The sequence below is a fragment of the Tenebrio molitor genome, chromosome 3 (genome assembly GCF_963966145.1).
Source record: "Tenebrio molitor chromosome 3, icTenMoli1.1, whole genome shotgun sequence".
Classification (NCBI taxonomy): domain Eukaryota; kingdom Metazoa; phylum Arthropoda; class Insecta; order Coleoptera; family Tenebrionidae; genus Tenebrio; species Tenebrio molitor.
In genome coordinates this window covers 12,434,811-12,462,579 of record NC_091048.1, presented here as the reverse complement: position 1 = coordinate 12,462,579, position 27,769 = coordinate 12,434,811, and the positions used below count along the sequence as shown (strand labels likewise).

The following is a 27,769-nucleotide window of genomic DNA, read 5'->3' as shown; positions in this document are numbered from 1 at the left end:
CTGTGTGTAATATATTACTTGCACATATATCGCAAGATCTTGTCTCTTTCATGACAAATTTTGCGATATATCCTGCAAAGTAATTCATTACATAATTCTGTAAGGGCCTGAAACTATCATGTCGTGAGTCTATCAAGTGCTGTGGTACATCAGACAAGTTAATTTCGAGAGGATTCCCTTGTGGTGAAGGCACTTGGGAAACAAATTGTTTCAAAGTGACAAGGAGGCCTGTGGACTCATCGGCCTCACAGTTGGCATATTTGGAGTGGAACCTATTGAAATTATTAATTAGAAGACTTTTATAATAGGGCCCAAAAGCAGCAACCGTTGGGTTGATGTTTCGAACCCCATGCTGACGAACCTGTCCAAAAAAATTTTCTAATGCATCCTGATTAAAAACTCGTGCGGAAAATTTTGAAAAACCAAATTTAGTCAAATGCAATCGCAGGAGTTTAAATCCGTTCAAAGTCAGCTGCCAATTTTGTAGTACCTCAGGATGAGATCGATCTGCGGCTTTGACTTTAATAAAAGACATGCTTCGTATTACGGTCAAAGCCCGATCCCAATAACGTTCCTGAGGACTACAACCTTGGGTTGTAGTCCTCTGCCTTAATAATTTCTTTATTTTCCCTCCAATGCCCCCATTGACACTGTCAAACAATTTGTCAAAGAACTGCAATAATACTGCAGTGTCTTCGCCCTCTCGAGACATTTGTCTTCGACCACAAACACTGATAGAACCACTGCGACTCATCAGTGACATTATGGATGCCACAGAAGTACTAAAAACCTGTGAAGCCTTGGCCACACTCATTTTTTTTATTTTGTTTGGAACCACGTGGAGATCTGTGAGTTTAGGCATAGCTCGCAGGTTTCCACTACTTCTGTCTATAAAATATGCATCCTCTATGTGCGACCATTTTGCCACTCGTTCTTGGCCATCAAGCACAAATTTTAGATTTTTTGTTAGTAAGTTATTTCGAATGCATTTTAAAAGGTGAGGTGGATCGAATAATGGAATAACGATGGATTTCCCAATCTTTATAACATCATAACGTTCCACTTCACCTTTTCTTAAAGCCACTTCTTTTGTTTCTAAAATTAACTGCTTGATGGCCTTCGAATTTGTGACTCCTTGATCACACACAGATGCCACAATATGGAGACCAATTGCTTCACATTCTCTCACTAAATTTTTATACATGTTCATAATACTTGGCCATGATTCTGGGCCTTTGGAAAATGTGTAAGCAATTGGTTGTTTCCATGATGGTGACGTGGTTACACTTTTAAGCATCCATACTGCCACATGATCGGCCACTTTGCAGTTCCTATTAATGCCGTCATCTGCAAATCCTTCAACAATATCTTCATATTTGTTAAACTGTAAATTTGGTTTTATTGCCATTTCATCAAACAATAAAATGCAACATTTTTCTCTTCTATTTTTCATTTTGTTTACTTTAATTTTTATAATATTGAGCAAGAATTTGCAAATGCCCGCTTTAATAGGAATGTGCCTGACTACTTTCCTGATAGTTTCAGCACTGGGAAGAGTAAACAAGTTAGACAAGAATCTGTATGTCTTGGGACTTTTTTTGAAAATTGCTAAAGCTAAAATTTTGTCGTCTAAAGAAAATGTTCGTTTATATTTGTTTTTATCTAAATTCCGTAATTGTGATTTAAAAAAATTAACAGTTACAGGATCTAACTTATCTACTCCTTCCCAGTGCCCGGTCATAATAGAATTTTTGGCATACTTTAACCTTTTCTTTACAGACAGCCGCTTTCGCATTCTTATCACTTCTTTGTAAAGAATTTTCTCTTTAGGAGTAAGCTGACCTTGCCTTCTCACTCCTGCTAAGGTCAGAATAGGTCCTGCAATAAATCACATTTATAAATAAGACATATTAAGCTTATAAGTATATACCGCCGGGTGGAGGTGGGATAGTTTAGAAAGAAATTAATAATACTAATGACTAATAAATTAAGTAATTCCTTACGTTTTTTATTTGTGCGTTGCACTCTTGGTGTAATTGTAACATCACAGGGAGGAAGTGGAGTTACACCTACACCATCATCATCGTAGCATATTTGATGTTCCGCTAAAAAACAAAAAACAAAAAATCAGTAAACAATAATTTCAGTTTTTGGTGACCTATTACTTACTGCGAAGGGATTTTTTCCTGTTTTCCCCTTCATCAAGCCCATCTGGAGAACGCAATCGTTTTTTCGATGTTGCTGGAAAATAATCAATACCATGGGCCAGTTTACAAAAGTGAAATTGAGTTAATCCTAATTAAATACGTGATTAACTGAACACGAGGTTAGATTAAACCAATGGAAGTTTCGGAGTCATGGGTTAATCGCGCCTTAAAATTTAATTTGAATTAAATATTTAATTATCTTTCTATAAACTGGCCCCAACAGTTGGATCCATACCTACACGTATGTAGGTACAGGGTGAGTCAAGTTTTACCGTCCGAGCGAAAACACCCACTTCTAATCGATTTAAAATTCTCAAAAATGATTGTGTATCGCTAGAGAACATTCTGTAAAATTTTCAATTTTTTTAATGGAACGAGTAAATATTCAATAACCGCTACATTAATTTACATCATTTTTCACTGAGAGTCCTTTCAAACATTTAGGAAAAATTTGCTGTCATTGAAATCATGAAAGTGTTACCGGTTTTTAAAATAAATGGAATTTGATATTAAAGTGCAACATTTAACTATGAGTTTTTGTAATTATTATTTTTTGCTCAAAATCTTCTTTTTAATTTTATGGCTCTGAATGAAGTGATACAGGAAAATTGATTACACACGTTTGAAGCCTTATATGAAGGGAATGTGATTTTTACTAATTTTTTAATAGGGTTAATCGTGCGAGCGGTAAAACTTGAATCACCCTGTACAGTACTCTCAACGGAAACCAGATCTAAAGAAATCAAAATTAGCACGTCGAACTTGACCTTATATTCTCAATATTCTTACCTGGCAAATTAATTGTTGGTACGCCGGTAAGGCAAATTCTTTTCCCCAACAGATATTTTGCTTCAAAATGTTGGGAGCAGATACTTTTTTCATTAATTTGGGCTGCTGATAAAACCAACAGGCTTTCGTCGTTTATAGCAGCCACCCACTTAATTTGCCGTTCTCTGTCCTTTGGAAATCGGTGTAAGTTTTCCTTCTGTTCGCAACCCAAAACAATACATTTTCTCTTGCCCATTTCTGAAAATTACTTCAATGTTTAGTGTCAATGTTTAGTATTAGAAATGAACATTTAATTGAGGATATAGTGTTTACTTACCAGCTTACCACACACAAGTAGAGAGTGAAAACACACACAACAACCGGATAACTGCGGAAACGATATGCGGCACGCGGAAAATACTAATATGTAAAACACTGACGTTTTCAAATTTCAAAATTTGATGAATCGTGAAGTCGATAAAGTAGATTGCAAAAAGCATTTGACCAGACCATTTTTGATTAGCGCCATCTAGTAAACGTGGGCCCTAACTAATTTGGATAGGCTACCCACGTTCCATAAGCAGTTTTCAGGCCCTGGGTTGACGTTAACATTTATCATAAAGAACATGGAGACGAAGCGCAGAAATTTTACGCAGCGGGAAAAGGAAACGCTTCTTTCTGTGGTGGCAAAGTGAGTACTTATTCGGAATCCCTATTGAAGTATTCCTGCTTGTTATTATTGCTTTCATCTGTTATGAATGTGATACCATGACATAACCTAAAATCTTTATTCCTCCTGTTCCAATCCTTGAGTCCTCTTTTATTATCTATTTCAGATATAAACATATAGTGGAAGATAAATGCACGAAGGCATTTATGGTCCAAAAGAAAAATTCCGTGTGGGAAGAAATTGCCACCAATTTTAACGCGTGCGCGGAAACGGGATCGAGAAGCAGCAAACAATTGCGGGTTTTATACGAAAATATAAAAAGGGAAACAAAAAAAACTGTGGCGGAGCAGCATGTAAGAGTAGAATCAGTGCAATCGCGAAAAAATAATAATTAACTATTTTTGTTTAATTTATATAATGTAGCATGAACAATATGAAGCAAAATTGTTGGAGCGAGAAGCAAAACATGCCGCGAGTTCTGATAAGGTACACACCAAATTTTTTTAGTATACATATTCAAATCATGGTAGTGATAAACATTCCTGTTTATCACTGTGTTTATAAAAAATAATAGATAAATTAAAAATGATTTTAAGAGAGAACTGTTTAAAACTGGGGGAGGAGGGGCAGACCTTGTCTTGTCTGCCGAACAAGAAATCTTGCTAGCCAGTATTCGCGACCACGTCCAACCGTTGGAAAACGAATTCGACTGCGCGGCTGATTACTTTAGTAATTTTACTGGTCTAAATAAGTATGTTTCTATACTAATTTTTATTTTTGTTTACGAATATACCAGATGAAATTGAAATCCCTAATCCCATACCTGGTTCCTCTAATCAAGAAAGTAATGCTCCCGTGACCGTATCCCCACCCAAACCCGTTTCGAAAAAAAGAAAAAGGACGCTAACAGGCGAAGAATTAAGAAAAAAATATTATTTTGAGAAAATTAAAAATGAAAAATTACAGCGAATTGTTTTAAATTTGCAAATTAAAAAACTCCGTTTGGAAATAAATAAATTAAAAAACTAAAATATTATACTTTTATTTATCTAGCAAATACTGTTGCAATTAATGCATTTCGCACTGCATAATTTACATTGTTATTGTCGTTGGGTTCGTTGAAAATGAAATTATCTTCTTCCTCATCTTCGATTTCTTCAAAATAATTCTCAATATCGTCATCTTGTTCTTTACAGATGTTATGTAACACCCCACAAGCTACTATCACTTTCACAGTGGTATCTAATTTGAGTCGCAGACCATTTCTTAGCAATATGGGCCGTATTGTAAGCCTCTTGGCTGGCATTTATTGGATTTAACACGGGAGTCAAAAGGTGTGGTTTACATGGGTACCCGCTGTCGCCTAACAAGAAACCATTACCATATCGACCCATACCAAACTCAACGGGAAGAGGAGAATCATTAAATATGGTACTATCATGTACAGATCCTGGCCAACGAGCAATTATGTGCATTAATTTCAACTGCGAATCACAAGTTGCTTGTGTGTTTATGCTGAAATATCCTTTTCTGTTTCTATACAATTCAGCATTGGCACCACCAGGGGATTGGATATTTACATGAGTGCAGTCGAGGGCACCTATAACCCGTGGGAAACCAGCAATGTTGAAAAATCCTTGTTTTATTGCCATCAATTCCTGATTGTTACAAGGCATTTTTATGTGGTGTCGAAAAAGTTGTGCTATTTGACAAGTAACACGACGAATTACTCTACAGATATTCGATTTGTGAATGTGCATGCAGTCGCCGATTAACTCAAGAAAGCCTCCTGTGGCATAAAACCGAAGTGTAATTACAATTTGACAACGTGCATCGAGAGATTTGTTTCTGTGAGTTCTTGGTTCAAGTGTATGCCCAATTAAATGCACTAAATTCATCACCGTTGCTTTATTTAGACGAAATCGTTTCTTAAAATCGTTATCGTAAAGGTCAAATGGATTTTCTCTATCGCGGATGAACCGAATTCGTCGCGGAAGTCTTCGTAGTGGCTCTTGATCATCTTCGTCACTTGACAAAGAAGATATGTCAGATAGCATCATGTGCCTGTATATTTTTATTTATTATTTAGTTATTTTATATTTTTTACAAACTTACGTAATAAAAAACCGTAAAATATAACTTAATTCTTCATTAATTGCCCAACTGTCACTAATTAAATAAATCATCCGTTAATGAGTGTTTAACAATCAATTATTGTTTGTGCAACGCAAAGTAGCCTTAATTGGCCGTTAATCATTAATCAAGCTGGATATTTGATGAACTGTTAACAAGCCATTAACCATCCATTAATCAGTTGTCAAATTTTAATTATTCGTTAACAACCGATTAATGGCTTATTAACTTTTGTGCAACCGGCCATAAATGTTCAAAAAGTCTGGACAAGAACTTGTAGGTTATGCCGATGCAGACTGGGGTGCAAGTGTAGATGATAGAAGATCGTACACAGGATATGTTTTCAATTTCGCTAACGCCGCTGTCAGTTGGGAATCACGAAAACAAAGAACGGTTGCAATGTCCAGTACGGAAGCTGAATACATGGCTCTTTCTGAATCGACGAAGGAAGCTATTCATTTAAGGCGTTTCCTGTCCGAAGTCCTAGATCAGCCGTCAACGACGATCATTTTTAATGACAATCAAGGAGCCGGACAGTTAAGCAAAAATCACGTGTTTCATAACCGTACGAAGCACGTAGATAGTAGAGAGGAGACATCAAGGTGAAGTACCTTCCCACCGATCAAATGCCAGCCGATGTTTTAACGAAGGGATTGTCATCGCCAAAGCCCTTGGCATGACTACGACCACATGAAGAAAGACACAAGATGCAGTTTGAGGGGGAGTGTTGGAAATATGCAAACTGCAATCAAGTTATATGTTTAAAGTTGCCTTAGTAACTACAGTTTGTTATGACAAAAAGTTGTATTAATTACAAAAAAGGCTAGAAATAAAGACTCTACATTTATCTTATAAATTGTCCCCATTCTCTTATAATAATAATGAAATGCACAATTATAATTCCAGCGTCTAAAATTCATTAGGGATCATTTTTTATTAAATAGCGTTTGACCAAAAAATTTTTATTCCAAATTTTTTTTTTCCTTATGTGCGATAACAAAATTTTATTCTGTCATTTAGACAATTAAAAAGGCTATCAGAATCAAGAAAAAAATACGGGGTTTTTATTTTTTAAAAATGCTTGGAATTCTGTTTGGTATTAAAATATTTATTTTTATAAACTAAAATTGACCCGTCCAAAATTAAAAAAAATGTTCAAATTTTAATGAACTTATTCTTTATTCCATACTTTTGACAAAAAAAAAATCTGGAAAATTGGAGAAATATGCACTGATAGCATTTTTTCCCAAAATATGCTCAAGGTGCTTAAAATATGCAAAATATGCATTTTCAAAATGACGTCTTCATTCAAAATTTGTTAATACGCCCAGAAAATCCAAAATGTTGTCAATACATATACTTACGTCATAGAAACAAATATGCAATTTGCATAGAATCCGAACTTTATATCACATTAATAGTGATGGATAAATGACCGGTCATTTATTTTTGGTCAAAGTTGACCGGTCCTTGAGCGGTCAATTACCAGTCATTATTGGTCAAAAAGTAGGAACTAGTTAAAACATCACAAAATGATTCTTTCAATGTCAAGGATTATTTTAATACCAAATAATCGTTCTTAATTCCATTTTTATAAGATTTATTGATCGATAAATTATTGTTCTAAAATTGTGTAAGTGAGGTTAAGTTTGAATTGTTTAAAGTTATACTTTGATTTTTCTTTAACATATTTGCTTGAATTTGAACTTTTTGTTAATTTAAAACGCTTTAAAACTTTCAACACAACTGTGTGTGTATTTTCAGTTTTTTGGTTTCTTTTAAAATACTTAAATATTCGTTTAGAATTTAAAAAAGTAAGTAAGTATTTTATGAAAATAAAAATAAATCGTATGTCATGTTAAGAAGACACAAAAACGATTGAAAAACAAAAACCACTTCTTCCTATTAGATAAAAAGCTTAGGTAATCGATCTTTATTAAAGTCCAAGGCAGGCCCTCCAACTTTCCGAGGCCCATCACGTCGTCAGGTTAGTGTCTCTCTTGATTCCTACCAAATCTACATTAACGTTCAACTAATTCAATACACGCTTCGATTTGCACTAAGATCATATTATTCAAAACAATTCAAATATTCAATCATCACACATATTCAAGTAACAATCCTTTCAAAATTTATTAAATCAATTTCATAAAATGTCTAAAAAACAACTTGCAGAGGTTGTAATCATCTTAGATACTGTGCAGACAAAATTGCAAAGAATAGAGGAATACGTACAAGGTTTTGATCCCACCAAAGCTAGCATCAACCGCTTAAAATCACGCCAACAAATTCTTGAAGGCATTAGAAAAGAATTTGAAGAGACTCAATATGAGTACGAAATATTAGATTCCAAAAATGACGAAATGAAAAAAGCTCACATCTGATCTAGAATAGCCTTTGTAAATAAATATTGTGACATCATGTCCGACATGATGGATATTATCGATAAGGTCGAAAATTCCTCTATTTCTCATAGTAACACTCCAACGTCGGGAAACGACGCTAACGACGTACCTTTTAATCTACCTGTAATTAATTTAGAAACGTTTTCTGGCAGCTACAAGGACTGGACAAATTTCGAAAATTGTTTCAAATCTGTTATTGATGAAAACAAAAGTCTTAACAACAGGTAAAAATTGCAATATTTAAAATCATCCCTTCGAGAAGAAGCTTTGCGCGCGGTCGAGTCTTTATCAATATTAGACGAAAACTATGATAAAGCATGAGAAATATTAATAAACCGTTTCAAAAACACTCGCTTAATCGTGCAAGATCACGTCGCGTCAATTCTTAATGCTTCACCTATTAACAAACAATCTCATTCCCACCTTCGCGAATTATTGGACACGATAACTACAAACATCGCGGCACTCAAAACATTACAAATTCCGGTAGATTCATGGGACGCCTTAATAATCCCAATAATATCAGAGAAATTAGATTACGTCACCAAAAAAGAGTGGCAAACATCCCTTGATATTAGCGTACCCACTTACAACGAGTTCGTCAAATTCTTAGAAAAACGTTGCACTGTTCTCGAATCATTAAATTGCTTGTCAACCAAATCCTCAAATCAAGCAACAAATAACTCACTTCAAAAATCAAATCAATCAAACAAGCGAACGGTCACTTTGGCTGCTAGAAACAAAAGAAAAAGTTTCTGTACGTATTGTAAAAACTCTGCTCATTTAATTCACCAGTGTGACGAATTTTCAAACCTATCAGTTCAAAGTCGAAACGAAAAGGCCAGAGCAATGAAACTCTGCCTAAATTGCCTCAGAAATAATCATACCACTTCAGATTGTCGCAATACAGCCAAATGTCGTAATGGCAACAAAAAACACCATTCGCTATTGCACATTGAAAATACTCAAACTGAAAATCAAGATCAGGATGATTCGTCATTAACTTTGAATAATCATGCCTATGCTACAATTCAAGACACCGTAGTCCTATCTACTGCAGTTGTTCTAATAAAAAATGCTAAAAATGAGTACAAACCATGCAGATTATTTTTAGATTTTCGTTCAATGTCGAACTGCATAACAAGAAAAATGTCAGCAAAATTAGGACTTAAACATCGAAATGAAAATTTTGAAATCAAGGGTTTAAATGGGACCATCAGTACCGCAAGTCAAAAACTGTGTTAGTAAGTACTTAAAATTATGGAATTAAATGTTCGAATGGCCATCCTCCAGCTTGTTGACAATAAGCAAGTTTATGAAGAAATTCCCCCTGTTTTAGTTTTATCTAGTTTTAACCCCGCACCCAATCAAAATTAAAATTTCTATACGTTGTGTTTCTGTTAAATGAGTCATTTTCGACAACATTTTGTAAAACAAATAACACATACGAATGAAATTGACAGTAACATTTTACTTTTTGATTTACCTACTTGATTTTTTGATTTGTTTTTGTTCACATATTATATCCCAAGTGCAAAATTTTTTATCGGAAATTTTTTTGCTAATGAACGAAAACATCCATAAATGAGGTCAGACCCTCGACTTCGTCTCGTGCTCTTATTTGATAATAATTGGTCTTCTGACCGAATAATTTATTATTTGCCGATATTAAAATTTTGCACGAGGGGTTTACGGGTGATTATTTCCTGAATAGAATGAAAGCAAACGCATTATTTCCAATCCTTTTTATTCAAAATAATTTATTTTAAAAAAAATCAGGTACCGACATTTTTTATCTGATTATTGCAATGTGCATTTTAGAAAAAATTTTATCGGGTTATTTTTTGTTTTCTCGTTTTGATTGGTCAATATTTGTCACGCAATTCGTTGCTAAACATATGAAGGAAATAATCGTTATAAAATTTATTTTTTCCAATTTTTTTTTCTCAAAAATTTCCTTATGTAAGATAACAAAATTTTTATACTGTCATTTAGACAATTAAAAGGGCTATCAGAATCAAGAAAAAAAAATAGGGGCTTTCCATTTAAAAAAACTATCGATGACGTCATAACTCAAAAAACAAATGACTGCTTGGAATTTTCTTTGGTACTAAAACATGTATTTTTATAAACTAAAATTGACTGTCCAAAGATTTTTTTGAAAAAAATTTTGTTTACTTTTTAAGGAATTTATCTACGATCGCGTAAAAAGTAGGCACTTTTTGCACTAAAAATCGTTGTCAAAGTTGACGTTTAGAGAAACTGACGGAATCGTTCTCTAAAAGTTTTAGAGCACGATTTCTCGCTTTTATGGCACAGAACTGTCAGAATACAACAATCGAATTTGTTGGAAACATTGTTTAGGTTGCTAAACGACGTGGTTCTCAAACGACTTTGGTTATTCATGAAATATTAAACCAATGAATTATTTTATACAAATTTATGTTGAAACCGTTGTGATGATCGATCGTAGACAAAATGTTGTAAGACATACGTGTAAAAAGTTCCTTTGTTGCACTCACATCCCGTTCGTGCAATAAAGGATAACTTTTTACACTTATATCTTAAATAACTATTATTCCATACTTTTGTCGCTCACTGTATGAAGAGTAAAATGGTATTCTAGTTTGCCAAATCATAAACATTTTTGTAACAATCATGGTTATGAAGGTTGTTATATAAACGTGTGACAAATCATCTGGCTAATTTGAAAGATGGACTTGGTTGCAGTAAATTTTCTTATGCATTTTCAAAATAACGTGGAAAATGCTGAGAATCAGTAAGTGTAATACATATACAGTATGTTATTGAAATGCGTTAAGAAAATTTTAACGGTGATAGAACTCATCAAAACAAATTACTTTTCTATTTACCATTTTTTCCAAAAATCTTTCTAAACTCAGATAAAATTTTAATTAGTTTGATCGTAAATTCTAGTACCCGCCAATGTCTCCGTGTGTACATTAAAAGCGAAAGAAGATAAAAACTTAGATAGTCAAGCAAAAACCAATTCTTTATTCGTAGTAAGTGAGAGTGACATTGAAGTTACGCATCACACTTGATCAAGGGCACTAACCTTTAAATTAAATATTCAAAATGACGCCCTCCGTAATCGATGCATGCTCTTGTGTGCCCTTCGAGCCACAGAAGCTTGAGTTGTCAACATCTCAGAATTTTATCTAATTGCCTCGGTGTCAACTGGAGTCTCATACACAATCTGTTTTAAATGGCCCCATAAAAAAAGTCACAAGGGTTTAAGTCCGGTGAACGAGCTGGCGATAAAACTGGTCAATTACGACCTATTGAAGAAGCCATTGACAAAATGCAATTCGACGTGGTTGATCTTCTGATTTTAAGTGTTGGACGCGTTGAAGATGATACGGATGTAATCCCCGTTCGTACAGCGTTCTCCAAATTGTAAAACTGGAAACGTCAATTCGTAATGCAAGCCGTCGGCAACTAAGATTCGGTTCTTCGTCAACAGGACAGGACAGGACTAAAAGTCCCATAATCCCTTAAATGCTGGACAGCACTCACAAAGGTACGTGGACAGGGAACTTGGCGACCGGGAAATCCCTTCATGTACCTACATACAAACGCCTGGTTGCATCAGCATTTGATAAAGCTTCCCCGTAGAGGAGCACCATGTCTGTTAACTCCGGATTAGTGTAATTCACCATTTTTAACGATAATTACGGGAAATTCACTTTCTAATAACTTGTAAACACGGCCGCATGCAGGTGAAGGACGTGACTAAATTGTGTCAGCAAGTTTTTGCAAGACCTATCCGCCTGGGCTTTTGCCGTATTTACTTTTTTTGCGTTAACGTTTTTCGTACCCGTTGTTCTTTCACCGTCCCATCCATAAACGACTCGATGACACGGAATACGGTGAAAATAAATTCGAGCATAAATTTGAGTTTTCGAAAAAATGGTAAATAGAAAAGTAATTTGTTTTGATGAGTTCTATCACCGTTTAAATTTTCCTAACGCATTTCAATAACACGCTGTATGTATAGGTCTAGTAATTGAATAATATGTACTTTTTTGCTATTATGAAGTTTTGTTGTGCTTTCAAGGCCAGATTGAGATTAGAATATAATTCAATTATTTCGTCAAACTACATATTTAAAGGTTTAGCCTTTGAAACCTTAGGCCCTTGGTGCAAAGAAACAATAGATTTCATTAATGTCATCGGAGACCGACTTATCGCGGAATCAGGGGATTCAAAATCTAAGAAATTCCTTTTTGAGAGGATTTCCCTTGCCATTCAACGTGGAAACGCTGCAAGCATTCGGGGCACTTTTCCAGATTCCGCATTATTATCGGAAATTTTCGCATTGTAAATTAAAAATGTTATTTTATGTTAAATTTTAATAAATGATGTTTAATTGATAAGAAATTAAAATAAACTAAAAACTACTAAAATATCCTCCTTCTCCAACGTTTGGACCATAATTTCCATTTGCTGGAAATTAGTCTGCTTGTTTTTTTTTTTACCGTTAGCAGAAGAACGGGGAGAAATGGAGAATCAATTTTTAAATTAATTGACGGCGGGTTTGTCGTTTGACTAGCTAAGCAAACTGCGCATGAGCAACGCTTGTTAAATAACGATGTTCATGATGGATCGAAACAATAACAATCATTGCTCAAATTTTGTGGGTAGAATAGGAGAAAATCATTAAATGGTTATCGACATTGTTACAACATTGCAGAGATAGCAATGTTGTTACTTAGCAATCTTGAATTAGACGAAAATCAGAATCGCACCGAATGTCACATTGTTCAGTCTGCGATAGTGTCCGCATGGACGCCATTCTCCGTTCTTTTTTGGAACCATATTGTAACGGTCCGAATAGGTTCGATAAATTAAGAATTCTAATTTTAAAATTATTTCAACGAAATATGTTCATTTGCGACGGAAATGCTGGTCAGTTGTCAATTTTATTGATGCCGTTGTCGGCAAGACTGGTACCTACCACATTCCTCAAGAGAAATCTGCCAACCTGTCTTTGAAAATGCAGGTAGGTACGTGTCCGGTCCGAACACAACACAAAGATTTTTTTCTACTTTAACCCGGACCAAAATACAGGGTGACTAATTATCTCACGTGCTTCCGGTTCGACGCGAACCCAACGAGCGAATCCTCCGACACCGTTGAGAGCAAATCGCGAAAATATGAGGAGGTGGAAGGCAGACCCTTTTTCGGACGCTAATAGTAATTTACGTTATAAGTCCGGTAGGTTACTTGTAACAGTACGAGTTATTAGACATTATGGACGAGGCGACGTTAGGAGCCGAGTCTAGAATGTCTAAACGAGTACCTGTTACAAGCACTACCGGATGTATATCGTAATGTATTTTATTTCATACTGGAAGTCTCTTGTGCATCATCATTTTATTTCAAAAATTAAAAAATCACATTATATTGTGAAAATAGCATCACCTTTTTTCGTGTGGCAACGGCCGTTGCTATTGTTTTTCTAGATCGAATATTTTTTGACATTTTCACTTTTCAATGTCAGATTTGATGTATAAAAGGAAAACAGTCCGGTAGGTGTTGCTAAGTGACACTTTCCGGCTCTGATACTGTTATAACTCACCTACCGGACTCAAATTGATGATGCAATCGAGCATCTACCGGACAGTATGAAATAAAATGATTACACCGCCCTCCGTTGAGGGTGTCACCGGGCACCGTTTGCTTTTCGGTTTTGCTAGTGCAGCTTAGTCCCAACTTCTCCAAAAAATAGGCGGCGGCGGCCGAGAAAAGTCAAGTTAGTTTTTACATTCAAAAAAGTGCGTGTCATTTCACTCCTCTCCCCAAAAAACGAGACTGCGGCTCTTTTCAGAGCCTGGCTCTGATAAAAGTGAGCTGGGCTACGAGACGGCGATCTTCTTCGACGGAAGAACGCTCCGAGAAACGGGACGAATCGGCTCTTGTGGGAGTCGTTCCGACGAAGCAAAGGCATCGATCGACAAAACGACACCGGTCCCGATACACCTCGAGGGCCGGTGGTAACATAATGGCGCCGCCTATTTTTTAGAAAAGTTGGGACTAAGCTGCACTAGCAAAACCGAAACGCAAACGGTGCCCGGTGACACTCTCCCACCTTCCGTAGGCCCAACTTCCCTAATCGGCGACGCCGGCTTCAGCCGTCTCTTTTTTTTATTTTCAAAATAATAACAGCAAAAAGCAAAATTAAGACTAAAAAGAACAAAACTTAAAACTACATAAAAGAACAATGTGAACCTAAAGCTAACTTAAAACTAAACACGAACATTGAAACAAAAACACGCAAACACACACAACACGGACTCGATGTTGTCGTCCAGCCCGTTTGGCACTCCTGATGTTGTTCGGGCTTCGCGGTGCGTCGTCCTCGGTCTTGTTTGGCCTGTCGCGAGCTGCAGGGGTCCGACTTCGCGGCGGGTCCCTTTGGATCCCGGGAAACCGGAGCTGGCCTGGTGGACAACCTCCTCGTTGGCGTTTGAGCAACGATGCGGGGAATGCAGCGACAGAGTTGCTCGTTATCGGGCCCCCCGGTCGTCGTCTCGGTGCTCTGGTTGAAGGGCTGCCGCACTGCCCGGACGGCACTTGGAAAACGACGCGATCCGCGAACTCGCGCACAAACTGGGCACCCACCTGTCTCTGGCACGCCGGAGTCGATGTCCTTGGGCGCTGTGGGCTCCAACCGTTGGCTCCTTGGGGCGGACGTGGGACCCTCGGTGGCGGCTGTGGTGGCTCGGGGACTCAGCAGCCCCGGGGTGACATCCTAGTGGGGATGTACGACGGCTGGGAACGGCGGCGTCCTCACGGTAAGGTGACCATTCGTACTGGTTTTACCAGTACAGTACTGGTTTTTAACACCTCTGTACTGGATAAACAGTGTACTGGATTTTGTCCTGGTTTTTCACGTTGGCAACCTATTTTTTTAAATTGTAATAAAAGTATAAGCGGATAAGTATAAGTACATATGTAGTTTTGCGCTTCAAAATCAGACCTTTCGGGAATTTACGTTGTTTGGTTCTTGAAGTTGTTAGAATACCAACGACCAACCACAAATGTCAATGTCAATTAGGTTCTGTGGTTTGGTTATTATGTTAGGTTAAGTTAGAGGTTAAAGTTGAGCGAGTAGCGAGTGCACTTGGATAGATTGTGATTTGTACGTTCCTGGCCCCATGTAATTTGTGACCATGCCTCCTAAAAGAAGAAAGTGTGTGTTTAACGAAGAACTACAACAAAAATACCCGTACTTAAAATCTACAAAAATAAGCAGTGAAGTACAATGCTTCAAGTGCAAGGGAACATTTTCGATTGCAAATAGTGGGAAAACGGATATAGAAAATCATATTGGCACAGGGAAACATAAACGGGCAATTGCTGCTGAAATTGGCTCTTCGTCAATGACGTCGTATTTCAAAAAGAAGAGTTTTCAAAGCGATGAAAAAAAATGAGCAGCTATTGAAGGCGCTTGGGCTTATCATACTGTAGTTCACAATCAGACATTTAGATCTATGGACTGCACATGTAAGTTAATAAAACACTGTTTTGAGCCAAGATTTACATGTGCTCGCACAAAATGTGAAAGTATTATTGACCAGGTCTTTGTACCATATATTCAAAATATATTAGATGCAGAACTTAATAGAGACACAACACATTTTGTTTCAATATATTTTGATAGTTCAAATCACAAAGAGATTAAAATAGTACCTATTATAGTGAGATACTTTTTGCCTGAAACCGGTGTCCATGTTAAAATATTAGAATTAAAAGATCTCCCTGGCGAAACTTCAACCATTATGTCAGAATATATTTTAGAAGTTCTACAGAAACATAATATAAAATCAAAACTGTTGGGAATTTGTGCAGATAATACAAACAGCAACTTTGGGGGACGACGTAGACACGGAACAGGAAATATATTTTACAAAATTAAGGCAGATTTAGGAAAAGGTTTGATAGGTGTTGGCTGTGCTGCACACATTATCAACAATTCTATACAAACTGCAGCTGATTGTTTACCAGTAGATGTTATGGCATTCATAAGCAAAATTTATTCATATTTTTATATTTATACTGTTCGTGTCAACGAATTAAAAGAATTTTGTGAATTTGTCCAGGTTGAATACAAAAAAGTACTTGGCTACAGTGCTACACGTTGGCTAGCTCTAAGACCTGCCGTTGAACGTGTATTGCAAATATACTCAGGTTTGAAATCTTACTTTTTATCAATTGATAAGTGCCCAACTCTAATAAAGAACTGTTTTGAAAATCCTGAGACCGAAAGCTGGTTATACTTTTTACACAATATATCGTCTCTTTATCAAAATGCGGTTTTAAAGATTGAAAAACAGGAGATTTCAATTATCGAGATAGCTCAAATTTACAGCGATTTGAAAATGCAAGTTTTTGAAAGAAAAAAACATCTGTTTCTACCCTTTCAAGTAAAGCAGAATTTGAAAAAAATGGAAGAGGAAGGCATATCAACAGCATCATTTAAAGAAAACGCTAACGTATTCTATAATACATGTCATCAGTACTTAGAGGAATGGGGCGGTCATTTTGACTTTACAAACAATTTTCAATGGATTTTGTTAAATAATGTAATAACACACGACATGGTGGAAACATGCAGTGATGTGATGACGACAAGTTTTGCAGAAATGAAAATAAAAATAGATGAAGGAGAGTTATTTGACGAAACCTCTTTGATTATAAAATATGTAACACCTGAAAAAATTAATCATTGGAAACATAATTCGGTTCCTTTATCTGAACGCTGGGTAGAGATTTTCAAAAATTTTCGGGAAAATGATGTTTCCTACAAAGATTTTTTGAGTTTAGTGGAGTACTGTCTTTGTTTGCCGGGTAGTAATGCAGCATCGGAGAGAGTTTTTTCGTTGATGAACCAACTGTGGACAAGCGAGAAATCTCAACTGAAAGTAACAACTTTAAAATCCTTGTTAATTACGAAATATAATTTTAAGCTAGATTGTGTGCAGTTTTATATGATGCTGCTACAAAACGAAGCTTTGTTGAAAACAATCCATTCATCAAAAAAATATATTCCTACTAACCAATAATAATTATATGTAATTTACTTCATGTTTCCTCAATGAAAATTTTATAAATGTTATTTAAAAAAAAATGTGTTTATGTTGAAAATGTATTTTAACTTTTTGTTTCAATATACATATACCTAAATGATACCCCAATGTGTTAAGTTTAAGTATTTTTAATTTTTATAAACTCATGTCCTGGTTTTTCAAAATGAAAATATGGTCACCTTACCTCACGGATCCTCCTCCGACGTGCAGGCTGGTGGTTGAGGGGAGCCAGGCGTCTCGACGGTGGTTCGGCGACTTACCAGCTCCGAGATTAGACTGTCTGGGCTGGCTGTCGGGATCGAACGACGACCGGAGACGGAGTTGGACACTACCTGGCTCCTGCTGCTGCTGGTGTGGTGGTGATGCTCGTTGTCGTGCTGGTCCTCCTCTCCGTCTGGGCGACTGACTTGGCTCCGACCTGGAGCTGGATACGATGGGTAGCTGGCTGCACCGACTGTGGGCAGCGGCTGACCCACGACGTCTTCTTTTCGGCTTCGCTCTTCGGTCGACGGGAACGGCTCCTGGTGTCATCTGGGACGTGGACATCGGTCGAAGAAATGGGCTCTCCGGACACCTTGCCGGAAGAGAGCCCCACGTTGGGCGCCATTATGTTACCACCGGCCCTCGAGGTGTTATCGGGACCGGTGTCGTTTTGTCGATCGATGCCTTTGCTTCGTCGGAACGACTCCCACAAGAGCCGATTCGTCCCGTTTCTCGGAGCGTTCTTCCGTCGAAGAAGATCGCCGTCTCGTAGCCCAGCTCACTTTTACCAGAGCCAGGCTCTGAAAAGAGCCGCAGTCTCGTTTTTTGGGGAGAGGAGTGAAATGACACGCACTTTTTTAAATGTAAAAACTAACTTGACTTTTCTCGGCCGGTGCCGCCTAGCAAAACCGGAACGTAAACGGTGCCCGGTGACAAGGGTTAGGACGTCGAACTCTTCCCCTTGCCCTTCAGCGAGTTCCGGATTCACTGCCGGTCGACAACTGGAGTCGATGAACTTTTTCAGCCCGATGAAGAACCGTCGCAAGAAATAGTGCTGTCGAGGTCACTCCCAGCTGATACGGTGAAGCCGTGTATAAAAAGTCTTACCCTTGACGAAAAATTAAAATTTGATTCAAAATGGATTATACTGGGTGCCCCAAAATTCGCGGAACAACGTAGTAGTACGTTGTTAAGTAGTCATTAAGAGATCAGGTAAAAATGTTTAAAAAAACCAATCTTCTTTTTTGTAGAAGATATGGACCTATTCGTTACACTAAATGTGGCAACATTTTAAAACATTCTATGCATCCCAATAGTCTGCAAATACTTATTTAATTTTTGTTGTATCCATGGAAATGAGAGGGAAAAATCAAAGGCGTGTTGCCGTACGCTGTTTGAGGTAAAACGAGCATAAAATTATTTACTACTTGGAATTGCTGGAAATAATGGAGAAAATAATTGCAAACCTGATCACAATCGTTCAAAATTATTAGGCCACTGGCTAGTAAAAGACAAATAGTCACAATCTTTTTTATTATTTAAAATAAATGAGATCAAAGCTGCACCTTTTGGGCCCCCATATCTTCAAATCTAAGAGGTATAGAATTTTTTCATTATTTTTCTCGTTATTTTCTAACATGAATTGACATTATCTCATTGAGTTGTTCCGCGAATTTTGGGGCACCCAGTATATGCGGCTGTCAAGAAATTGTTTTTAACTTCGCAAAAACGCCAAATTTTTCTTGCTAGGTTTGCTAGCTTTGGAAATCTGACACTTCCCATTCAATTTATATAAGACACTGCTGTGGTGTTATCCGATCGAATCTCATTTCCATGGATACAACAAAAATGAAATATTCGCAGACTATTGGGGTGCATAGAATGTTTTAAAATGTTGCCACATTTAGTGTAACGAATAGGTCCATATCTTCTACAAAAAAGAAGATTGGTTTTTTTAAACATTTTTACCTGATCTCTTAATGACTACTTAACAACGTACTACTACGTTGTTCCGCGAATTTTGGGGCACCCAGTATACCTACGGGGGCAAACCTCCAAGACGATCGGGAATCACGTACACTTCTACCGGGTATTGAGTGGTCTCTTTCCGACATCTTCAGGCAAATAATTAGTCACGTTGGGAGGCCTGAAATCGACTTATTTTTCATGGCTCATAAAAAATAGAACATACTTATACTTATAATTCATAAAATATAAGTAAATACTTTTGCAGAATTTAAGGAGATGCTAGTACTTAATGTATCGTGCCTTCAAAAATAACTATATTTAGAGTAGGCGTTGACGACGTTTTAATTTTGTTAACAGTGTAGATAATTTTGTAGGCAACCAATTATTCTCCGGAGTTACACAGGTTACATAGTAAGTTTTGTCCCAATTTCATATTAAAATTTTGACATTTGACATTCGTTCTCTTTCCCGTTTTCAGATTGAGCTGTGTTAGTGTGTTTGTGATTTTACTCGTTTTATCCCTCGTCTTGCGTACAAAAAATCAGTTCTTGTCGGAACTAAAACGAAATCTGCGTCAATGTTTCACTGTTTTCCGACATTTTTGTGAACAATGGCACAACATAAAGTCTTCATGTTAATGTCTTATTTCGAAATTGTGTGAAAATCGATGGAGTTTGGCAGTATTCTCTTGCGTTATGTATGGAAGAGTTTGGAGAATTCCCAGACATTGCAGTGGAATATACGCAGTTTCGACAAACTTTAAACATTTCCTTAAAGAATTTCCAAGAAAATGGATCTGTGGGACGAAAACCTGGAAGCGGCAGGCCAAAGAAAAGAACTCCAGAAGTGATTGAAGAGGCGAGACAAGCAATGGAAGAAGCCCCAGGCACTTCAATTGAACATTTATCACAACAACTTGGTGTGTCTGTTGGTACCTGTCATTCAATTGTGAAAAATGATCTTCACCTATTTCCATACCGTCTCACATCTGTTCAAGAATTACATCCAGCTGATCTCCCCCAAAGATTAGAATATTGTCAATGGTTTCTGAATACTTTAGATGTTCACCTTGATAAAACCTTTTACACTGATGAAGCCTACTTCCATCTTAGTGGATATGTCAACTCTCAAAATACAAGAATGTGGAGTTCAGAAAATCCACATTTTTTCATTGAAACACCCGGGTACCCCCAGACAGTAGGCGTTTGGGCTGCTATTAGCTAACGCAGAATTATTGGTCCAATCTTTTTTTAAGGTAACAATTGTAATAATGTTTTAGTAATTAAATAATAATCAATGTTTTTTAGGAAATATCAATGCTGCAAGATACAGAAATGAAATTTTGACTCCATTTTTAAATCAGCTACATGATGATTAGTTAGTTTATGACTACTTTCAGCAGGATGGTGCTACAATTGATTTTTTGGTCAAATTTTACGACAATAGAATTATAAGCCGTAATACACCAAACAACTGGCCCACTAGATCATGTGATCTCACTCCTTGTGATTTCTTCTTGTGGCCACACAACAAAAATTCAATTTACACAACACCCATAAATGATTTGGCAGAACTACGAAATAGGATAACACAGAAAATTAATGAAATTAATAATAATCCTATTGTTTTAGAAAATGTAACTAATGCAATTAGATGAAGGACTACGTTGTGTTTACAAGAACAGGGTGCACATTTTCAACACTTACTCTAAATTATGTATAAAATTGTTATCTCCTATTGTGTGAGGTTATGTGCAATACTTAATTTACAATTCTTATTAGTGTTCACAGCAATGTTAATGTTATGTTCTCTTTTATGGTTTAAAGAAATAAATGAATTGATACGACTAACTATTTGTCAATTTTCTTAAGGTGGGTACTTTCAGACTGTCTGATTAGTTCCATGTTCAGTTTCAGTTTTCATTCAATATAAATACTGAAACCGAATGGAGAACATGAACTAACCGTGTAACATCCCATTTACTTGTTCTCTTTATGTTAACAGTTACTTGACTCTAGAGCTTTTGAAATTTTGCGATCTTATTCGACTTTCGATCCGAATTTGGGGTATTTTTCTCCCGAAGATTAATTAAAATTTGCAGCAATGCCTCACAAAGATTTCGAAAGCTGAAACATCATCTTCCGTATATTGGCGAAAAGCCATTAGTTAGCAAATAATTTGTGATTGGAATAATGTTAGGATTATTTATTAATGTGAATTTCAATAATCTGAGATGAATGCACTACAAAAATTAAAAATATTTTCTAACCTAATTTTATTTCGTTAAATGTCAGACCAGACGATTCTTGTGTCATTTTCTACGCTGTAAAAATGTTGCAAACAATTGAACTTCCATAGGTTGCTCTAAATATAAATTTATTTGAAGGCACGTTATAATCCATTCATTTTTGTAATGACGAACTAAAGTTACTAAATGTAGTAACTTTTGTCTTGTGAACACATCTTTTTACCGCGAATTTGGGCTTTTAAAAAGTTAGGTTATGGGTCACGTCATTTGTTCTGTCAAAACTGGTCCAATGAAACTAAATGTGTTTAATTATTTTGAAGAAAAAAGCAAAGTTGCACTACACAAATACGAAAAGGCAGTTGAACGTAACAATGAAATAATTTTGCATTTTGCTACTCATCCTCGTCATCGTCGCTGTTTTCCAAGTCCGAATCCGAATCTTCAACCAAAAACAATATTTGTGGATATGTCATGGATGCTAAAGTTTCCCATAAACCTTGTTCTTGTCCTTCATTTAAAATTCTATACATACTTCTTGGACTGAAGCCTGTGTAGCACTTAGGAAGAGTTTTATTTTAGATTAGGATTTACCGAAAAAACATTCGCCACTGCTTCTACAATTTTGTACTTTATGTATTTACGTTTCCATTGTCTCCATGAGTAATTTCTTTCTTAATTTTGTTGAAAGCCTTTAAAATGTGCTGCTTCGTCTGCTTGCTTATTGATTGCCACGGTATTTTTCTACTTTGGGTCGGCGGTTGGCAATTGTTGCCGGTAGCTCAGTCTTGGGCGGGGTAAGCGAACGAATTAGCCAGACCCGAAAGACAAGAAGATAAGGGCGCCAGGATCCTCCGGCACTGATGCTTCGGGAGTATCCGGATCCGACGATACTCCGGGGCCGATACCCGAAAAGAAACACACGTGTCCCAGTTAACAAATTTAATCAAATTAGATCCTCTGGTACAATAAATATTTACAATAAGTGAACATTAAAAAAAAATAATGTGTACAATTGATTGTTGGTAAAAAAAAAATAAAATGACTGTTCGATGTTCGATTGCAGCAAACAAAAAAATTCAAGGAACGGTCCTGACCGGTAACGCACAAAATAAATTAAAACTAAAGATGAAATTCCCGCGAGCCGCCGACGATACTTGTACAAGCTCGGTGCGACCGCAAAACAAACGGTATCGAATTAAAACGCAACTCTTAAGTTACCGGCGTCGGATTTACAAATAATATTGTCAAAAAAAGGTTTGAATTCCAAATTACACACACACACAAGATAAAACACGCGACACAAGAGAGAGAGACAGTAAAACAAAAGAAGAGACGTTATCTCCTTGCCGAAAAACGGCTGCGGCCTCGAGAGAGGAGATACCCGGCACGAGCAAACTGGAGGCTATGTTCCTGTAGGCGCGATATGATATTCGGAAACGATCTGACCTGAGCCTCCTGCGTCGTCCTTCGGCGTCCTGCGGGGTTCGCGGCTCGGCGGTCCTGCTGCCGTTGAGGCCGCTGCTGATTCCGGTGGAGATGAAAAAAAGAAGGCCAGAAAAACAGGAAACTCGACGGATCCGCTGGAACGGGTCCGGCAAAAGGTCCTCGTAAGAGATCCGCTTAAAAGACCTCAGTCGGCGTGAGGTCTTTTTTTTTTTTTTTTTTGGGCGACGAAAAGCCAAAAAAAGTCCGTGACTCCCAAGATCCGGAAATTCCGATAGAGTTGGGGTTCCAAAAGGTACGCTATCCAGCACGAAACGGAGAACCACGCAACTCTTCTGATGGGCACGGGAGACTTCGTGAAAATCCCGAAAATCGGTGCGATACACAAGAAAACGCTGCCACGAAGTTCACCCAGTCACGGTACTTTTGCGAAAGAGGAAGAGTGGCATCGAAACGCGAACTTATCGCCTTGCCCAAAAAAGTCTAACCAGTCTCGGTGAAGGAAAACAGACCTTAACAGCTGTCGACAGAAGGAATATCGTGAACCGACAGGTGCGTGCGTGGTCGAATTTTTGACGCGCGACAGCGGGACCGAGATAGGTTAGAAAAATCAAAACAAAGGCACCAAAAGGCCTACGCCGTCGATCATCGATGAGAACCGTCGATCGAGACCGTCTCCAGGTGTTTTGGGAGATGAAGAGAGTTCCGTGAAAGAAGGAGAAAAAAAAATGTCCAGGGACGAGAAGGTGAAGGGAATTTATGGAGTTGGTGTCAAAAAAAGGGAAAGGTAAGTGAACGGTACATTCAGAAGACCTACTCAACTCCGATAAACTCTAGGCCGTGAAGAAAGAAGAAGATAGGAAAGAGCGAAATTTTTCTGGCGAAGGGCCAAGGTTCGCGACCTGACAAACCCGACGGTATATAGCTACCGTCCCGCTGAAATTGTGAGGATAAGGGCACGATTCCAGCTGCCTCTTCAGCTGGGGCCAAACGAAAAGAAAACGAAGAAAAGCCGACAAGGAAAACCAAAAGAGAAGGCAAGGTAGAAAGGATTAACGACAACGACAAGCGAACGGGAGGATGAGGGATCGGGAACGAAAAAGACACAAACAAAACGGTCGCGGTAACATGCGATTACTCTCAGCCTAACTGCAAGCGAGAGTTTACTTTTAAGGTTACTTTCGAGGTGTTCGAGTAACGATGGTGCATCCCCAAGCATTAGTGGAACCCATGGGCCTTCCACTCCGGCCAAATCCGCAAAAAAACGAAAAACGAACGGAATGAAATTTTCGAACCGTGACAGTACCCCCCTCCTTAAATAAGTAAATTTGCCCGAGCAAATTTACTGACACCCGCTCTCGGACACAAGCAGTCGGACTCACGGTGGTTCATAGTCCGGGTGGACGGGTTTTAGTTCTTGAACATGCCAGATACCCTTGTTGTTTCCGTGTTCATCCGCCAACTCGTAAGTCCAAGATCCACATTTGCGACTGATCACGAACGGTCCGATATATTTGGGTCCTAATTTAGCGCTGTAATTGGCGGTCGCGTCCGACAGACTTTTATCTTTGCGCCAAACTTCCTGACCCACCAGGTACTGTACCGGCCTTCTACGTAAATCGTAGACGCGTTTGTCGCGCTCGTGCGCCGTCTTTAATTTCGCCGCGATGTCCTGGTACAGTTTCCGGAAGCCAACGAGTCGTTTCCTGGTGGTCGAGTCTGGATTGTCGTCGGATGCTGGTATCGGGTGATCGAATTCGCTACCCAGCAATTTGTGTTCCCTCCCGAAGTTGGGGAAATAGGGGGTGTAACCGGTAGTTTCGTGACGCGAGGTACGAATTGCGCATCCGATGGCCGCTAAGTTGTCTGCCCAGCGTCGGTGGTCGTGCTTGACGGTGGTGGCGATCATGGTCTTGACGGTGGCGTTAACGCGTTCAGTAGGGTCGGAACGTGGATAGTACAGCGGCGTGTAAGATAGCGTCACCTGATAGTCATCACAGAGCTTCCGAAATTCTTTACTGCGCATCTGGGTACCGTTGTCGCAGATGAGATATTTTGGAGCGCCGTAAACAAGAAAAATTCCCTCTTCGACGCATTGGGTCAGAAGCTTTGCGGAACCGTTCCTTACCGGAAACAAAACAACGTACTTGGAGAAGTGATCGGTAACTACCAAGGTATGAGTGTAGCCTTTCGCCGAACGGGGAAATGGACCTATATAATCGAGACTGATCATCTGCCAAGGGGAACTTATGGACGGCCTTCCTCCCATTAACCCTGCGGGGGCCTTGCGCTCTACTTTGTACTGCGCGCAGATCTTGCACCCTCTCACATACTTCACGACGTCCGCTCGCATCCCTGGCCAGAAGTAAAGACTGCGGATCTTCCAGAACGTTTTATAAATTCCTACGTGACCGGAAGCGGGAACGTCGTGAAATCGCTTGAGGATTTCGGACCGGTAGTCCTTGGGAACTACTTTTTTCCAGGAGTCCGCCTCGTCGCACAGCTCCGGAATTTTGCATTTGCTGTACTTGAGCAGCACACCGCTCTCGACTCGGAACGAGGGGAATTTATCCGGAAAGCGAGCGACTTGACCGATCAGGTTCGCATACCATCGATCCGTGGTGTTCGAAAAATTTTCCGCCGTCGCCGAATCTACCGAAACCGGCACACTACGGGAGAGCATGTCCGGAATGACGTGATCTTTGCCGTTGCGATGCACCAGCTCGAAATCATAAGGTTGCAGCCTCAATGCCCAACGCGCCAAGCGTCCTTGTGGGTCCTTCAACCGATTAAGCCACAAGAGACTATGGTGGTCGGTGACAACGACGAAGTGCACACCTTCCAGATAGTGGCGCAACTTTTCTACCGCCCAGATAACAGCGAGGCACTCGCGTTCCGTGGTGGAATAATTACGCTCCTGACGGGTCAGCGAACGCGAGAGGTAGCAGATTGCGCGCTCCCCATCGTCGAATTTTTGCGACAGGACCGCACCGATTCCGTAGGCGGACGCGTCGCATTGTAAGACGAACTGACGGTCGAAATCAGGGCAACTGAGAATGGGCGCGGTTATCAGACGCTCCCTGAGATTGCGAAAAGCGGTTTCGCATTCGTCCGACCAAGCGAACTTGATTTTCTTTTTCGTCAGGCGGCATAGTGGTGCGACGATCGACGAAAAGTTCGGTACGAATCTCCGATACCACGAGGCTGTACCTATAAACCGACGAACTTCCGTGGCGTTTGCGGGTCGAGGGACGTCCAAAATGGCCTGCACCTTTTCCGGGTCGGGCCGTAAGCCGTACTGATCAACCACGTACCCTAAATATCTTAGTTGCGGCCGGCAAAATTGACATTTCTCGGCACTCACAATCAAACCGGCGGTACGGAGACGATTCAAAACGGTCTCCAACGCGTTCATGTGGGTCTCAAAGTCCTGGGAAACGACGATGATATCGTCCAGGAAGACGAACACCGAGGGTTGCAATTCCGGACCGAGGACTCGATCAATGATACGTTGCCACGTAGCGGGGGCTCCGGTCAAACCGAACGGCATGCGCTTGAACTGGTACAAGCCACGACCCGGTACAGTAAAGGCTGTATACTCGCGAGACTCGGGCGTCAGTCTAACCTGCCAGAAAGCACTTTTCACGTCCAACGAGCTGATGTACTTGGCGTCGCGTAAACGATCCAGGATGGAGGATACGTACGGTAAAGGATACGCGTCCTTTTTGGTCACGGCGTTGAGCTGTCGAAAATCCACGCAAAACCGATAAGTGTCGTCCTTCTTCTTGACCAGACAAACTGGTGACGACCAAGGACTTTTCGACGGCTCAATGACATCCAGCTCGAGCATTTTCCGCAACTCCTCGTCTATGATTTTCTGTTTGTGCGGAGACACAGGGTAGTAGCGCTGTTTTATGGGTCTGGTTCCGGGCAACAACTCAATGTGGTGTTGGTCGACGTCCGTACAACCGATAGGGCGGGTGTGGTGCAATTCCGACTGCACCAGCCTCTCTAACGCGTGTTGTTGCTCGCTGCTCAACGCGTGGCGGCTCTGAATACTATGGACTCGCGCGGACTCGACGTCCTTAGAAAAGCGCCAAACATCCTGTCTCAAGTCCGGGACTATGTCCATGGACTTCCAAAAATCTATCCCGAGTATTAGATCATGAGGAACGTCGGGAACGATTAGTACGTCGAGGACATGCACTTTGTCGAGCAGCTGGACCGGTGCTCGAACGAATCCGAGACAATCACATTTCGCGCCGTTGGCCACCGTACATTGCGTCTTTGTCTTATTTAACCGAACTCCGCTACGTTCCAAGATCGACCAGCCGCCTCCACCCAACAACGTGTGTGAGGCACCGGAATCCAACAGACCTCTGAAGGGGTGCCCGAAAATCGACACTTCCAGATACGGACGTTCGTCACCCTTGGCGTGCTGCAAGATATAATCGAGAAGGAATTTGCTCCGCAGATGTTCGGCGTCGGTTGCGCTCACGGGACGGGGGACACTATCGCAACCCGCTAGCGGCCTCCCTTGGCGTTTCCCGAACAATTGGGGCAATTCCGGACGGTGTGATCCGGCTTACCGCAGCGGTAACAAAGTAGTTTCTTCGGAGCAGGACACTTGCTACGGATGTGGCCCAATTTCTGGCAATTCCAGCACGTCACGTTCTGGCGATTCGGCGAGGCCGAGCTAGAGGGTTCATCGGTGGACGCGATGGCTGCCGTACTTGGTCCGGAGGAAACGTACGCCAGATCTGGCTCCAAAAATTTTCGATTCTTGCGCGTCACGGGCGGAACAAACGACTCGACGGATGCCTTGCGAGCCT

At 39.4% G+C, this 27,769-nt stretch overlaps 3 long non-coding RNA genes across 5 annotated transcripts; 1 reads left to right on the top strand and 2 right to left on the bottom strand.

Moving 5' to 3' along the window:
* Nucleotides 1-1,737: 1,737 nt before the first annotated feature.
* LOC138127385 (uncharacterized) lies at nt 1,738-3,450 on the bottom strand. The gene is made up of 5 exons (XR_011158207.1): nt 3,313-3,450; nt 2,997-3,233; nt 2,170-2,940; nt 2,004-2,105; nt 1,738-1,878 (listed from the first exon to the last, which is right to left on the bottom strand). It is a non-coding gene; the product is annotated as an uncharacterized lncRNA (long non-coding RNA).
* A 116-nt stretch (nt 3,451-3,566) lies between these two features.
* Nucleotides 3,567-5,784, top strand: LOC138127386 (uncharacterized). 3 transcript variants are annotated; one of them, XR_011158210.1, is made up of 3 exons: nt 3,567-3,998; nt 4,069-4,131; nt 4,842-5,784. It is a non-coding gene; the product is annotated as an uncharacterized lncRNA (long non-coding RNA). The 3 variants fall into 3 exon arrangements; XR_011158209.1 differs by lacking the exon at nt 4,842-5,784 and adding an exon at nt 4,242-4,341; XR_011158208.1 differs by lacking the exon at nt 4,842-5,784 and having other exon boundaries at nt 4,069-4,341.
* Nucleotides 5,785-21,784: 16,000 nt separating this feature from the next.
* LOC138126269 (uncharacterized) lies at nt 21,785-22,220 on the bottom strand. The gene is made up of 2 exons (XR_011157726.1): nt 22,136-22,220; nt 21,785-22,051 (listed from the first exon to the last, which is right to left on the bottom strand). It is a non-coding gene; the product is annotated as an uncharacterized lncRNA (long non-coding RNA).
* Nucleotides 22,221-27,769: the final 5,549 nt, after the last annotated feature.